Genomic DNA, 13185 nt, shown 5'->3' on the forward strand with positions numbered 1-13185 from the left:
GTGCAATCAATAGTAGACCGCTCTCGCCATAGAGAGTGGGGCCTTCGGAAGAGGGTTTTGACAGCATTCTGGTGTCGTATTCTTCTCTCTCTATCTCTCAGTCACATGCACATTCACAATGTTCACCACTTTGTTTGTGTCCATTTGCACTCTCTCACTAAAGGAACGGAAGGCTCTCCCTTCCGTAAGTAAAAGGAACCCTTGAGCACAGTTCAGAGCACTTATATTGAGCAAAGTTCAACATTCACTTCCGCTGCACCTTACACTAATCCAGCTGGATACCAGGAGGACATGGATAGAGCCGCCACAAGCGTTGGGCACGAGAATGGCTTTTTATAGAGACAATCTTCTCCACCTCACATGCGATGGGTTTGTGATTCAACCCAGCTACATGGATACACATGTCTCATGGTTTGCGGTGTGCCATTGGTCAGATACGCACATCCTCACATCAGCTGGAGATTGAGACTGGTAGATTCAGAGGGATACTGGCAGACAACAGGATATGCGCTTATGCCAGCTAGAGCCAGAGATAGAGCTACATTACATATGTCATTGCACAATGTACTATGAGATTCGGGGCCATTTCCACTGCTTATTCAAAGAGGGTTTCGGTCCTTTCTCTAGGGTTATGAGTTATGAGGATCAGAGATGTCTTGGGCTATCTACTTGAGTTACACAGATATAGATATTGGGGAGAGCTAGAGAGAGACAATCCCAGAGACGGATTACAGATTTCTTTTCACTAGATATGGGACAGCCAGAGGAGCATCCATCACAGCAGAGCTCGGCCCACACTCATTCGACCACTACCGGCACTCTCATCGACCGAGCACTGGAGCTACGGAGATCCAGATGGCCACAATTGAGGAGGGGCTACACAGCATCGACGAAAACTACAACAGAGGATTCGAGCCATACTCTCTCGTCGACCGAGCACTACAGCTACGGAGATCCAGATGGCCACGATTGAGGAGAGGGGCTACACAGCATCGACGAAGACTACAGCAGAGGATTCGAGCCATACTCTCTCAACATCCAGAGTGCAGATGAGGATGGATTCTAATAGTAGTAGTATTTTTGTTCTAGTCTTTTTGTACCCAGACATGGTATCAGATTCACAATTTTGTAACCTTTTGGTCTCATAGGATTTTGGCCTTTTGAAGACGTTAATATTACATTTCATTTGTGTGTGTGTGTGTGTGTGTGTGTGTGTGTGTGTGTGTGTGTGTGTGTCAGGTGCAACGGAAGAGAGTAAGGATTTTGCTCGGATCTAGTACTCTGCACACAAACACGAGGACACTTTACTTCACTTGAAAGAACTGAACTGAACTGAAAGAAAGAGAGAGAGGAGAGAGAGAAAAGAGACGACACAGGGATGTCAGGTCCCAACCCTCAAGGGCCCCCTTGCTCTGTTGCTAGAGCAGTACTTTCTTTATTCTTGCACAATGCTAATACAATGACTAAATGTTGTGATGTTGATGTTAATGGATATTGATGCTACTTATGATGGGTACTGGAGGGGTACTATGTTGATGACGATGATGTCAACGACGGTGCTAAGGCAAATGCCGAACTGCTAGCGCGGTCGATGGTTAGGGTCTGCAACCACGAAGAGGCTAGGGGCTGAGCCTACTGGCTGATGCAAAAATGCTGACTGTGGCTGCTGAATCTGATGCGATCAAGGGCTGAAAACGCTGGTCTTTGGGCTGAGATCGCTGACCTTGCTGGCTGAAAACGCTGGTGAGGAAAGTGCTGGAAACGCTGGCTGACTTCTGGCTGGAAACTGAGCGTTAGTGCATCTGCTGCGACGGGGCAGAACCGGCAAGGATCTGCTACCACAAGGGTGCAGAAACGCGAGGCTAATGCTGAACTGAAAACACTGATGAAGGGGCTGCAAATCGCTGAAGCTGGCCTCCAAAAACGCTAGTCATCATGCTGAGAAAACGCTAAGAGGAGCTGCTCTCCTGCACGCTTCTTGTGCACTTGAGCCCTTTTGTCTTCTGCCTCTACTAAGTGCCCAATGGGTTTCTTTTAAACATTCTTAGCAATTTGCCCTACCGACTTTTCCAACAAAAGTCACTTATTGATAAATAAGCGAAAAATGTGTACTTTGGCAAAAAGGGTTCTATGCTATGGAAAATGCTCATGCTGAAATGACTGTACTGTGCAAGAGAGGGTATGCAACTATGACCCGCCTGGACATGCACGTCTTGCTAGAGGCTCACAAAGTGCCAAGCTAGGTCCTATGCTAAGACTGACGCTAGCCTATGACAGAAGCGTGTCCACGTGGTGCAAGCGAAGTGCTCTCTCTCTCTCTCTCTCTCTCTCTCTCTCTCTCTCTCTCTCCACAAAGCATTTGACACAGTACCCAGAGCTAGATTGATGAGTAGATTACAGGAGATGGGAGTACCCACAGAGCTCATTTGGGGGATCATGGCACTGTACAGATCAGTAGTAGGGCATGTACGCGCCTCAGAGGGTCTATCTACACCGGTTCACTCCACTATTGGGGTGAAGCCTGCAGGGATGCCCGCTCTCTCCTACTCTATTTGGTATGTATGTGGATGAGGTTTCTGACTACATTGAGTGAAACTCGCCCGTGGGGCGGTAGGCGTTGGCTTTCACCCGAAATTCTTTACTTTAGACACACACACAGAGAGCACTTAGCAAAGGAGACCTGTAACGGGAATTAACACTTAATCACACACACGGCTCGGAAGCTAGAATGCTCCGAGCAAACGCCGACAACCTGTAGGCCCCAAAATTGGCGCCCCTTTCGGTATTTCTTTATTCTTTAGGAGGGTAAGGTACAAAGAAGAGTCCTGGGAATCCTTTGACTATATCCCACTAGATACCGCCTATTTTGGCCAAATTTCGGCAACATAACAACCCCTAAACTTGCGCGAAACCAATTCCCCTGCTGGAACTCGCTTCTACTGGCGTATACCCTCTGATTCCTACTCAAAAACAGTAAATTCAGCACGCTGTATTTACTGGTTTTTGCCCTGTTTTCAGCCCCAAACAGTCCCCTAACTGTCCTCTGCCAGTGGGACACGATTCCCAAAGGTTCTGGCGTCCGTATGGCTGAAAAACAGTAAAATTACAGAGCATACACAGCGCTGATTTTGCACCTATATGGTGAGGTTATGACCCTCACCAGTGCCTGCTTTGGAGTAGCAGCTAGCTACCCCTGTTCCTGCTCAAGGAGGCTCTTGCCTCAGCACAAAAGCATGAACCCACACAATTGTACATCAGTCAAATGAGGAGCCCTCTTGTGGGGCATCACATAACTGCACGTAGGGGAGAGAGAGAGCAGTGTGAAGTGTGCAGGGCATCACTCCTAGCACCACATTGTACATGAGAGGGAAAGGAAGCACTCCATAGCTCTTAACCTGTGACAAAAGCTGAAATGAGGCCTCTCCCAGCTTAAAAATCAGCGCCCATTTTTCTAGAAGGGGAAAGTTTATGAAAAATCGACACTTGGCGAGCATTTGCCCGTTTCGGGTTCGCCGCTTAAAAATATCCTGATCGGTTGCCCAGTTGACTTCGCGGCAGAGTTGTAAAATGTTCCCCTAGTCATACCGGAGGTAATGACGCGAACATATTTCACGGCCCAAAATAGCAGTTCCCTAAATTTTAGGAGATGCTTCCGTTGGGCTCCCACTGGTCTTTTGACCATCTGTCCTCATTGGGGCCGCATCCAAAAGTGCAATGTGGCCCAACTGTCGGATACTTTTTGTTGGTAGTCCCACCTTGACTTTACGCCTTAATTGAGTTCACTTCCTAGTATCCACCAACTTGCTAAGTGCGACAGGGGGGACCTATATGATCTTGCTCTTAGCCTAGACATCCTCTTACCATACGAATTCCAGTGCCGACCACTACCCATCTGCGGGTGAAACTACCGTTCACATTGGCCATGCAATGTCCGACCGTTTGCTACTTCAAGAAGAGGGTCTCAAAAACAAAACAAAACCCCTTGGAAAGAAACCAACAACTAAAGTTAGCAGTTGCCACGTCCTCGTGACATAGTTAACAGTTGCCACGTCCCCGTGACATTGAGAGAGATAGTGATAGAGGTGCACCGTTGGCACGGACATGGATTCCGCTATTGTTATATGCTGATGATATTGTGTTGATCTGCGACTCTCTGGAGGGGATGCAACGTCGCTTGGATGCTTTGCATAGGTTTGCCCATGAGAGAGGCTTGTCTGTCAACCTTGGTAAAACCAAGGTCATGGTATTTAATACCACCCCACAGTGGATCAGGAGGTCAACGCCCGCATTCACATATGGCCAGGAGACGGTGGAATATACAGATGCTTATACTTACCTTGGAGTGGTTTTTAGTGGACCAGCATTTTCTTTGAGGAGAGCAGCAGAGACTAGATTGACCAGAGCCCATTCGGCATTGGGGAGACTGGAGAGGATGTGTTCACAGGTTCAATTTCAGGATCCTCAGACGACGCTCTGGCTCTTTGACACTTTGGTGGCTTCTGTATTGCTCTATGTAGCTGAGATATGGGGGCCTTCATTGGATCATCACGGGAGAACAGGTCATACTGATGGATGGGGGGACATGGAGAAGCCTCTGGTCTCCATGATCTTGCAGCTCATTAGAGCCAAGGCTTCAATACCACGTGCCATTATCCGGGCAGAGCTAGCTGTAAAGTGTGAGCTTTGTCCTAAAGTGTGAGTCAAGGAGAGAAGAGTGGAATTATCCCACATGCTGTGGAGCAAGGCTGTAGAGCTACTTAAAGCTCATTTCATGAATAAATAAACACAACTCTATTTTGCACTACATGCTTGTCTATAGTGAGCTTGTGCTAAGCTAAGTCAATACTCAAGATTGTGTTTATGAGTCCAAGCTAATTCTATCTTGGAACCTAATTCACTTGAGTGATAACCTTGCTTACACACACACTCACACATTGACGCTATGTTTCTCTTTCATCCACCATAGCTAGCACGATCCCATTCCCAACAACTGGTATCAGAGCTATGGTGTGCTAGCTAGGATTGTTATTATGCGTTTGTGTGTTAGTACAATTAGCATTACTTTATCGTCATTAGATAAATCCATTAGATTTGCTCTTCTATTGCATACCGCATGCCTGATTAGTGTTCCATTGGCTAGCATGAGCATGTTCTTGAGCTAAAGACTCTTGGACCACTACTCACTAGCTAATTGGAAGATTAGTTAGCATAAGATTTCATTAATTTAGCCATTAAGAACTTGCATCTTGCATTCAATAGCTGCTCATTATTTAGCAAATTGGCATTTGCAATTTGGTGTGTGTGCGTAGCCCCATTCAAGTGCTTTCCGTCAAGCCCACCCATGCTAAAATCGCATCTCTTTTGCCTATTGTAAAGCTTGCTCAATCTTGCTCTCACGCACACCCTCATTCTCTGGTTTTCCCTGCAGATTCAAGCCCAAATTGTGTGTGTGTGTGTGTGTGTGTGTGTGTGTGTGTGTGTGCGCGCGCGCGCACCTAAAAGGCCTTTAATGCTCACCAAAACATTGTAGAAAATAAGCCCCAAAGCAGTTCAAGCGGGCCCTACCAAGGTGGGAACACCCTATAAACGAGCGTCAACACTTGCTCTTTGAGGGGCCACACTTTGGGCGCCCACGATGGATCTGAGGCCGGCGGTCAACTGCATTCAAGCGGATTTTGGGTCCGCCACCGGCCGGCTGCAAGCCTAAGTCATCATCCGGCGGCTGCGCGCGTCCGTTGTTGCCCATCCGATCGGCGACCTGCCCCGCTGTTGCCCACGCCTCTGCCCGATTGCTCGCGCCTGCCCCGACTGGCTGCCCTGTTGCCTGTGCATGCCCGACTCTGCCTCCGCTTGCCCGGACTGCCCCGGAGCCCGCCCGGCCTGACCCCGTCTGCACGCAACTCATAAGACCCACCTTCCCACGGGCCTCAAGAGTTCCAACCCGCGGCCAATCCTTTGGCTCACATATTTGTCCAAGGGGAGTGTCCCACCGGCACTTCAAAAGAACCCTTCAAAAGCTAACTTCAAAGAGGGAACACACCAAAAGCCACTCAAAACCATCGAGCACTCCAAGGGATACCAAAGGGGACGTTCTCACCGACCGCGGCATTGCGGCAAGAAGTTTATTACGAAGCTTCAAGGAGGGTTTCTTTCGAGCATCAAAAGCAAAAGCAAAGAGTCATTTCCCCTATCTGTGAAGAGGGGCTTCACTCTGGTGAAGAGGTGCTTCACATACGGATTTCTCTATCTCCCTCTCTCTCTTAACTTGCAATAAAAATGAACCCAACCGAGCACAACTTTGAATAAATTTTCAACTTCTTGTGTACCGTGTAAAGAGGTAGACTGTCACAAAGTGATGACGTGGCTACGGACAGCAGAAACCCTAATTTCTGCCAAAAACCCTAAAATTCCTGCAATCCCTAATTTCTGCTAGAAACCCTAATTTTCGGAAATCACAGAGGCTGATTTAAAAAAAATTCAATGATTAGCGACGCAAATTTCACTTTTTCTCTACGCAATGAGAAAGAGAGAGAGAATGCTTTTGCTTTCAAGCTTTTGGGGCTCTGCTTTTGGGCATCCCTTGTAATCTTTAATTTAGTAGTGAGGGCCTCACTTCTCAGAGGATCTGGACGCAGAGTCTGAGAGTGAAACCCTAACCGCTCTCTTATACTTTGATGATTGATTAATACAAAAAGAAATACCAAAAGGGGCGCCAGTCTTTGGGGCCAATATCTCTCGCCACGGAACTCCGCCGGGCCTGTGCACTCCGCCGGGCCTGTGCAAATCTATTGTGATCTGTGAATTGTTTTGAAGTGGTTATTTGGTGTTGTCGCGGTTGATTCTTGACTTGGAGTGTCCAAGTTTGTTACAGTGGTATCAGAGCACGGCCGATTTCTCTTCTACGGAAAATCCGAACCCAATTTTTTTTTTTTCGCGGCACCTATGGCTTCACGCGAGGATCAGTCGACTCCCTCTGCATCTGGAGATGCGGGTTGGGATCACAACAAAGATTCAGACAGAGGTATGACCCGCCTCGGCCTACTCACACGGAGCAAAGAGAGATGAAGCGTTGTCAATTGATCGGCAATGCAACAAAGATGATGCTCAATTTTGTGAAGGATCCAAAATTGGCAAAATATATATGCGAGACTTCTTTTCAGGAAGTGCATGCACAGTGGCAGAAAACAACTACACCACCATTGAAACCCGCTCTCAAGAAACCTTCTGATCACAAACAGTATACAGAGAAGGAATTACAAGAGGTGGTTGATGCACGGATTGCTCAGCTTTTTGACACGCAAAAGAAAGCCAAAAAGCACGGCAAAAAGCAGAAGAAAAGCACCAACTTCCTTGGATATTTGGGTTGTCAGTCGACTTTTGACAAGGCAAAGAAACAGAAGAAGCGTGTTCGATTTGAAGGAGTACCCAGTTCTTCTTCTTCTTCTTCTTCTTCTAACAGTTCTTCTAGCTCTTCAGATTCGAGCCAAAAAGACAAAAAAGGTAAAAAGCCAAGCAAGAAGCAACGCTTCGGAAAGAGAAAGACAAAGAAAGCTAAATCTCGCCTAGAGACTGACAGTTCTACTGAGGACTCGTCTACAGACAACTCAGATTCCGATGACGGAAACTTTTATGCGAACAAGATGAATTTTTACAAAGCCAACCAGCATGACTTTCTCGAAGATAAAAGCAAGAAAATCAGAGAGTTTAAGGAAGGTGGCCACTCAATCAAGTTTGATACTTTTTCAGGATACTCAGATGCTTCGAAGGCTTTGTCTTTTATACAGCAGTTCGACATCGCTTTCGCGGGAGGACGCTATTCAGAGCACTCCAAGATTCGGAGAGCTGCCTCTTACTTTAAGGGGAATGCTCGTACTTGGTGGTCCACGCTTCTTTTAAACAAGACTGCGCCAGTTAAATGGCTGAAATTTAAGAAGCTTTTTATTTCTTCTTGGTTGACGCAAGAATATGAATGAGATGTACGACCTGCTTGGAACCATCTTCGGATGACCAAGAAAGATACAATCAATGCTTATTGTGAAAGATTCTGGAGCTCTTTTCTACCCACCTCTTCATTCAAGAAGATCTCGTTCAGAGAACAGATTGAGCGGTTTACCTTGGGTCTACCTACAGAGATCCGAGATCACTGCTTGGAACAGAAGTTAGCTTCTATTCAGGTGTCACGTGACACATCCCAACCCTATGTGTCCGTGGACAAGCTACACCACAGCAGGGTTCAGTCAATCCGATCAAGTTAGATTAGCAGTGATCTGGCACTTTTGTGAGTCTATTCGTAGACCATGCATGCCGAGTCACTTAGCATAGATGCATATCCTCCGGTTGCACACAGCATGATCATCGGAATTCCCATCAGAATCCATTAGCATCAGTTAGGGGAATTTTCCAGTGCATTTAGCCTATTTTCCTATTTATTGGGATTTTCACTTATTATTTTTAAGTGACTTTCCGACAAAAGTAGGTAGGGCAATTTTGCTAAGTTAATATATAAGCAAACCAAAGTTCACACTTTCTGCCATAAGAGGCAGCAGGAGCTTCCCGCTCAACAAGCAACTTCTCAGCAGTACCCCCCCTCATGACCCCCAGCCGCCATTGGAGTCCCCCCCCCCCCCCCTTCTGGCGTTAGTTCCCCAACAAGACAGCCCGTCCTTGGCATTTTCCTGCGACCACTCACTTCAGCCCTGGCGATTTTATCCCTGCATGCTCAGCATTTTTGCATCAAATCACTAACGCTAGGGAGCAGTAAGACCTCAGCGATTTCAGCCTTAAGTGCCAGCGTTTTGGAGCCAACAAGACCATCAGCATCAGCGTTTTTCATTTGCAGAAAAGCCACACTTCAGCCAGCGTTTTTCATCCAAAAACACCAGCAAATCCTCAGCCTTTCTCAGTTTTCAGCCCCAGCACTAACGCTAGGAAAGCTGCAGTTTAAGCAGAGAGAAAAACTCAGAATCAGCCTTGAAACAGTCCAAGAAATTCAGCATCTAGAAGATCTCAGATTTCAACGCAAGTCGCCGTCGTCATCACCGTCGTCGTCATCGGCATAGTCCCATTGCATCTGTCCATTGCATACGCATTGTACACCTTTGTGCAATCAAAGAATAGACCACTCTCGCCGACGAGAGTGGGGCCTTCAAGGAGGGTTTTACAACCTCTCGGGTGTCGTATCTCTTCTCTCTCCTTCTCTCAGTCTCATTCACTTGCATGCACAATATCCACTCACTTTGTTCGTGACCACAGCACTCTACAAGACGGAAAGCTCTCTCTTTCCCTAAGAACTAAAAGGAACCTTGAGCAATAAAGATCACTAATCTTGAGAAAATACAACATTCATTCCGCTGCACCTAACATTGGTATCAGAGCTTTGGAAGTATTCTACATTACTCAAGGAAAGAACCACAAGAACCACGAGTTTTTTTGCTTGTTGCGATCGCATGACCCAAGTTTACTTGGGCATGGCGATTCCTAATCATGTTTTGTTGAAGAGTGACAGGAATCCCAAGAAAGAAGGGCTTGTCCAGCCTCCCCTTGTGTCTCTTTCCACTCATTGAGAGCGGACCGTGTACTTAGCGGCCGGCCAATCGACGTCAGGTGGGAAAAAGCAACCTTGGTGTGAGCGCAAGGCCGCCAAGGGGTGCGCCCGCAGAAAGGAGTAGAACTCGGGTGAAGAGAAGATCTTTCTCCAAAGCGATTTGCAAGCGAAAGAACCCCAAGAACCCAAGACCCTCAAGACTCCAGAACCTCAAGAACCCAAGTTCCTCGCGAACTTAAGAAACCAAAACCCCAAAAACCCACGATTGCAGAATGGTCATCACTCGAAGCGCAATGGATACTTCGCTTGGAGGTGATGAGCATGAGAGAGGCGAAGAAGAATTTTCCCCACCAGGAGGTTTTTCCGACCCTTCCCCATCTACGACAAAGATTGCACTAACTCCTATGGAGGAGTTAAAGCAGATGTTTAAGGAAAGAATGGCAAAAATGAAAAGCAGACACGCAGAAGAAAAAGCAAAAAGAGAAGTAGAAAGAGAAGCGGCAAGAACGGCAAGACAAGAACATCGCGACCGACACATGCAAGAGTTCTTGCGACTATCGTCTCCAGTGCCGGCACCGATGCAAGAGATTCGGGAAAAGGAGACTCTCTCAGTCTCTTCTTCTCCAAAGCATGAAACACAGGATTTGCATGACTTTGTGACGCATGATGATGATTTGATTGACAATGACTTGCATGATGATTTGAATGACAATGATAAGCATGATGATTTCGATGCCAATGATTTGCATAATGATTTGGATGACAATGACAAGCATGATGATTTGCATGATCAAGATGTGATTTCTCACAAGCATGATGAGTTGCATGAAGAAGATGTGATTGTTCACAAGGATGATGAGTTAGTTGATGCTTTTTCTAGCAAAGCTAACCTCGTTGTAGAATCGATCAATCACCAAGAATCGCTCTTGGCTTTCGAGTCGAGGTCCACAGATCCCCCACCAGAAGATTCAATAGATCCCAAAGAACCGATCTTGGCTCTCGAGCCTTGGTCCAAAGAACCATCACAGGAAGTATTATGTGTTCACATGATTGATACGCACGCATTGTACACCTTCGTGCAATCAAAGAATAGACCACTCTCGTCGACGAGAGTGGGGCCTTCGGAGGAGGGTTTTACAACCTCTCGGGTGTCGTATCTCTTCTCTCTTCTTCTCTCAGTCTCATTCACTTGCATGCACAATATCCACTCACTTTGTTCGTGACCACAGCACTCTACAAGACGGAAAGCTCTCTCTTTCCCTAAGAACTAAAAGGAACCTTGAGCAATAAAGATCACTAATCTTGAGAAAATACAACGCATTGTTCGAGTGTTTCATTCGGGAAGGTTTCCTGTATTTTAGTCAGCATCGGTATGTGATCCCTTTTTTTTAGGCATGACATTATTGTATATTGAGCACGTTTCTCTCATGGATGAGCACGGATGTATGCGGATTGTTCATGAAAAGTTGAAAAGTTTGTATGTTAGGAAGGCGCATTCCATATCTCTTCCTTGGCATGACACAGTTTCCGAAAGAGCACATGATAGTATGAGCGCCAAGCATAGGCATTTCCATTGTGATTTGCCACCGTTGATTGATTTCGATCATACAGAAAAGATTCGAACGCATTGTTTGCATGTGTTTGATGAACGGGTTGTCACTCTGTCTCTATGTTCATCGACATTGCATACACAGTCTTTAATGAAGACAAGATTTATTTCCTTCACTTTACATGGAATAGGTATGTTCATGGTTTTGTGTTGGAGATGGTTTCAAGAATTTTCAGCCATGGAGATTTTCGAAGACGATAGAAGCAGATCTCTAGACGAAGTTGAAGCAAGGAAGGAGATTCAAACGACTTTGTGTCGCATTCGGCGCGGCCCAAAGAAGCAAGCGTGGCAGACCTTTACGAAGTTCAAGTACCGCTCGACCCACACATCGGAGTGGGTCGGCGAAGAGTCCCTTCCAGGATTCCGGATGCTGTTGGCGATCTCTCTCGATGCCACACAGTTCGGTACCAGTACCTCACTTTGAAAAGGAGGGGATGTCACGTGACACATCCCAACCCTATGTGTCCGTGGACAAGCTACACCACAGCAGGGTTCAGTCAATCCAATCAAGTTAGATTAGCAGTGATCTGGCACTTTTGTGAGTCTATTCGTAGACCGTGCATGCCCAGTCACTTAGCATAGATGCATATCCTCCGGTTGCACACAGCATGATGATCGGAATTCCCATCATAATCCATTAGCATCAGTTAGGGGAATTTTCCAGTGCATTTAGCCTATTTTCCTATTTATTGGGATTTTCACTTATTATTTTTAAGTGACTTTCCAACAAAAGTAGGTAGGGCAATTTTGCTAAGTTAATATATAAGCAAACCAAAGTTCACACTTTCTGCCATAAGAGGCAGCAGGAGCTTCCCGCTCAACAAGCAACTTCTCAGCAATACCCCCCCTCATGACCCCCAGCCGCCATTGGAGTCCCCCCCCCTTCTGGCGTTAGTTCCCCAACAAGACAGCCCGTCCTTGGCGTTTTCCCGCGACCACTCACTTCAGCCCTGGCGATTTTATCCTTGCATGCTCAGCGTTTTTGCATCAAATCACTAACGCTAGGGAGCAGTAAGACCTCAGCGATTTCAGCCTTAAGTGCCAGCGTTTTGGAGCCAACAAGACCATCAGCATCAGCGTTTTTCATTTGCAGAAAAGCCACACTTCAGCCAGCGTTTTTCATCCAAAAACGCCAGAAAATCCTCAGCCTTTCTCGGCGTTTTCAGCCCCAGCACTAACGCTAGGAAAGCTGCAGTTTCAGCAGGGAGAAAAACTCAGAATTCAGCAATTAGAACAGTAGCAGATCCCCCCATTCAGTTGCAGATGATCCCCCAAGTTTAGACCAAGCAAACGCAGCCAAAACAGTCCATTTTCAGCCTTGAAACAGTCCAAGAGATTCAGCATCTAGAAGATCTCAGATTTCAGCCCAAGTCGCCGTCGTCATCACCGTCGTCGTCATCGGCATAGTCCCATTGCATCTGTCCATTGCATACGCATTGTACACCTTTGTGCAATCAAAGAATAGACCACTCTCGCCGACGAGAGTGGGGCCTTCGGAGGAGGGTTTTACAACCTCTCGGGTGTCGTATCTCTTCTCTCTTCTTCTCTCAGTTTCATTCACTTGCATGCACAATATCCACTCACTTTGTTCGTGACCACAGCACTCTACAAGACGGAAAGCTCTCTCTTTCCCTAAGAACTAAAAGGAACCTTGAGCAATAAAGATCACTAATCTTGAGAAAATACAACATTCATTCTGTTGCACCTAACATCAGGAGTTGATGAGTCATGCGAAGCGGGGCTTTGCCATTCACTCTGGCAGTCTGACCTACCCCACAGATGAGGCCATGACACAACGAGCCGAACAGACTTCTGGGAATGAAAGTAGAAAGAAAAAGAGCAACCCAGAGAAAAAGGATGCACGACCCAAGCTTAATCCTGAGGAGAGAGCTCGCTTCATCGGAGAGGGGAAGTGCTTTGGATGCGGGGAACATGGACATATCTCCGCGAAGTGCCCTAAAAAGGCACAGAAAGAACAGAATGATAAAGACGACGACAGGCCTGAGAGTTCGAGAGCAGCTGAGGAACGTGG

At 46.7% G+C, this 13185-nt stretch overlaps 1 protein-coding gene across 2 annotated transcripts in view; it reads right to left on the reverse strand.

The window, feature by feature from the left end:
• LOC147453469 (uncharacterized) overlaps window positions 1–13185 on the reverse strand; it is a 54789-nt gene that overhangs the window by 15289 nt on the left and 26315 nt on the right. The window lies entirely within an intron of this gene.

This window comes from Adiantum capillus-veneris, chromosome 7 (assembly GCF_014529385.1).
Source record: "Adiantum capillus-veneris isolate H3 chromosome 7, ASM1452938v2, whole genome shotgun sequence".
NCBI classification, from domain to species: domain Eukaryota; kingdom Viridiplantae; phylum Streptophyta; class Polypodiopsida; order Polypodiales; family Pteridaceae; genus Adiantum; species Adiantum capillus-veneris.